This window comes from Asparagus officinalis, chromosome 10 (genome assembly GCF_001876935.1).
Source record: "Asparagus officinalis chromosome 10, Aspof.V1, whole genome shotgun sequence".
NCBI classification, from domain to species: domain Eukaryota; kingdom Viridiplantae; phylum Streptophyta; class Magnoliopsida; order Asparagales; family Asparagaceae; genus Asparagus; species Asparagus officinalis.
In genome coordinates, this window is record NC_033803.1 from 52305116 (window position 1) to 52309073 (window position 3958).

Sequence of the window (3958 nt, forward strand, 5' to 3'; positions counted from 1 at the left end):
CGTCGGGCGATCCGAAAATCTAGCCTAACGCCGGTCAACGCATTGAAATGAAAAGTCAATGTCGGGCGATCCGAAACACTAGATTAACACCAGTCAACACGTAACCCTAGGTCAACACCGGTCAACGCGTTGCAATTAAAAGTCAACGTTAGACGATTCGAAACCCTATGTTAACGTCGGTAAATGCGTAACCCTAGGTCAACACCAGTCAACGCATTGTAATGAAAAGTCAACGCCGAGCGATCTGAAACCCTATGTTAACGTCGGTAAACGCGTAACCCTAGGTCAACGCCAGTCAACGCGTTATAATGAAAAGTCAATGTCGGGCAATCCGAAACCTAAGGTTAACGCTGGTCAACGCGTAACCCTAGGTCAACGCCAGTCAACGCGTTGCAATGAAAAGTCAACGTCGAGCGATCCGAAACCCTAGGTTAACGGCGGTCAACGCGTAACCCTAGGTCAATGCCAGTCAACGAGTTGCGATAAAAGTCAACGCAAGTCAATATATATTATGACAGAGATAGTCAGTTCTAAGTTAACTCGATGACACGAGCCAAAATCAACTCACTCGTTTTGATTCAAGACTTCGACGACGGCCAGACGATAAACGCAACGCCGGGAGAACTTCAGCTAAAAATATCGAATAGACTGAAAATCGAAGGAGTCAAGAATCAAAGCTAACTACAGGTCCTTTTATACCAACTGAAGGTTGGACCGATCATATCCAAAGTATTTCAGGCTCATCTATAAAAGAAAGGAGACTGAAACACTTTGGAGGGGGTATATGTAGGCATCAAAAATTACCTATAGGTCCCCACACGCGGCTCGAGACAGAGAGAAAATGATGAAAGTCACTATTCAAGTCACAAAAGCTCATTTGATAATGCCAAACTCATGAAGTGAGTCGACGGACCGTGTGAAGCAACGGAACTTCAGAATAACTAAACACGAACTGATCGGGAGCTACGCGTCGCTTACAAAAGATGAAGCATCCCTCAGGTCCCGTTTACTCCATATGTGACTCAATCATAGAATCTCGTAGATCTCCTCGTCAGCTTTCCAACACACTTTGAATCACGCAATTCTGAGTTCGAACAACGAAAATACGGTAGAAACTGATAGAGCGTGCGAAACTACATTCCGGACCTCGCCGAGACACCCCTTGGTGTCTCGGCCAGGCCGAGACACCCCAAGGTGTCTTGGCTATGTTGAGACACCCACGGGTGTCTCGGCCACGCTGAGACACCCACGGGTGTCCGCAGCCCAAAAATGCTGTATTTGGTGGTTTTAAGCTATTTTTCGATCGTTAACCGCCTGGATTTGTTTTAATTGATCTGATATCATTCAAGAACATGGTTAAGTGGTTATAACTGAAGATAAGAGTAAATCGATCATTCTTATCTGAACACAGGGCTTTTGAAGCCTATAAATACAGCCCAGGGCCTTCATTTTTTTAGATCTGGAATTCCCAAGCGTTGGCGAAGCCCTGCCGAACTGAAGACTGAAGGAGCATGAATTTCAGAAGTGAGGAGGAGTCAGAGCGAGTTCTTTAACACGAAGAAGAAGAGTTCTTTAGATCTGTAGTTCCCGTTTCTTATCCTTAAGATTGCCCCGTTACGGTGATCTTGAGAAGAGTAATTATCTCACTATTGTAATTTTTATTTTTGTTATTTGAATTCATTGTAAACGATTAAAGTTGTAATAGAATCGATAATGAAGGTGACTTTTGATGGAAACATTAGGCATCCAGATGATCTGATTAAGCTCGCTCATAAGCATCATTCTTGTCTCGCCTCTCAACCTTGACCTCCTCGAATAGATATTTTACCCTATCATCTCATTCATGGAGCTTGTGTTAGTGGTCCTCTCGGAGCTTGCTGATCTCGACTGACTTCTTGTTGTTCCAAGTCTTCAATCCATCAATCATCCCCTCCTACATCACCACCTATCGATGCTACTTGTCCTTGCTCCTTTTCAAGTTAGCCACCTCATCCTTCCTAGTAGCCAATGCTAAGAGAGTCCTCTCGAGTTTGGCCTTCTAAGCCTCCAACTCCCCTTGGAGCTTGAGATAAGATGTTCGGACTCCTCATATCGATTGAATAGCTCCTCTTCCACTAGAACTCCCTGGATCATATAGCCCTTCAAACACTGATGGAGACCGACATCTGGCATCAAGCTGAGGATCTCATCATCACGAGGTAAGTAGAACTGCTCAACAGCTCTAGTCTGGGTGATTCGAGACCCCAAGACCGAACCCCTCTTGTTGAGTTGTCACCTGGGTTTGAATTTGAACTTCTAGGATGGCTCCCTATCATAGCACGGACCAACTCTGGAATACCCCATCAGCAGCATCCTCATCTCGTCCCATTTCTCCTCCTCAAGCTCATTAATATGATGAGGATACGACCATATGAATCCATTAGTAGGAGTCGCCCCTTTAGCAACTAGCACTTTTCTTGCCGATGAGGTAACTCGGCGGGTATATCAGAGGCCTATCCACCCTCAATTACGACCTCGTCTCCTTTAGTCGAGGCCATTTTAACTCCGGTCGAGGCCGTATTTGCCTATTCTCCTTGAGCAAGAGACCAATCATTAATGATGACGATACCAGCTTTTCGTGCAGGGATGGTAGCAGCATCCGCCCCTGTTGCTTGTGGACCCTGCCGGTGGCTGGCTTGTTGCATCCCTCTGAGTAGGAGAGCCCACACCTGCCTCCATAGCAGCTTTAACCAACTTTTTAGGGCATTGGCTACCCACTTTCTTCTGCCTTTTCTTCTTTTCATACCTCTCAGCCTAGACTGCAACAGCAATCGATCCAGCTAATCGAGCTGCTATCTTGGCCACATTAGCCTATGCGCTTGGCCTCTTTAGGGGCCAGATCAAAATGGAGACATTTCTTCAGCCTCGTCAGGGGCCCTCACCGAGTTTGAGTAGGTGTAACCATCGCCACTATCTCGACCTCATCTGAACCCAGTGTTAGCATGGTCGACCGAGCTTCATCATCCACAATCAGAGAATTGAGGAGATGCCAACGACTCGTAGGACTGAGTTGTCAAAGAGATTCTCAACACGATAAGAACCGGTGTAAGCCCTTATCGTATCGAGCGCACACTTCTCGTCGTGCAACAGTAGCCCAAGCCTCAAAGCATCCTTGTTGATCTTGGGCCAACTAGAATAAGCTAGGATAGAGTCATCCCCAGACACCCAGATGAATTTCTCCTTCCATTCCTTAATGGACTCAGGAGATAAGACAATAATCTTGTCTCCCCCACAATACTTGGAGATAATAGCGGCCCTCGTGCTAGTTCACCTTCACAAAAACAAGGTGGTCGAGAATCCTCAGGGTCAGGTCAGCTCCCAGACAGTGGCAGATAACAACGAACCCTACCAGAGTGGTGGTGGAGTTCAACTTCATTTCTGATGGAGACACCCCCTAAGGTCTCAAAGATACAACAGTGAAAAGGACGCAGTGTTAGGCTTTGCCTATACTCTATGTGTTTAAGATACACTGAAGTGATGCTATCATCGTGATCATACACTGCATGTGTATGCACCGACGCCGTTAGGAAAAATTCCCTATAGATGTCGTACTTGTCGTATAGACTCTCTAGCAGCGATGGCAGCAATTTAGAGTTGAGTTTCTGTAGCTAGTTGATCCGAACCTCATTCTGAGCCATGGAATATGGAGAAACCATCAGATCTGAGCGTTCACTAGAGAAAATATAGAAGAATCGAGTTCTTTCACAGTAGAAGAGTTTAAGAGATTTTGTGAACAGGAAACATTTCCTACATTAGAGCCACCATACTTATAGGCAGAAGGGCCGACAGGTGGCAAGATCACAACGGTCTACTCATCCCTAACCAATGGCCAAGATCATTCCTAGAAAACGAGGCGACTGCTCTAGGATCAAAGCGCCCCTCATCTTAGCGAGCCTGCAATCCTCACACAAGAGTCGCG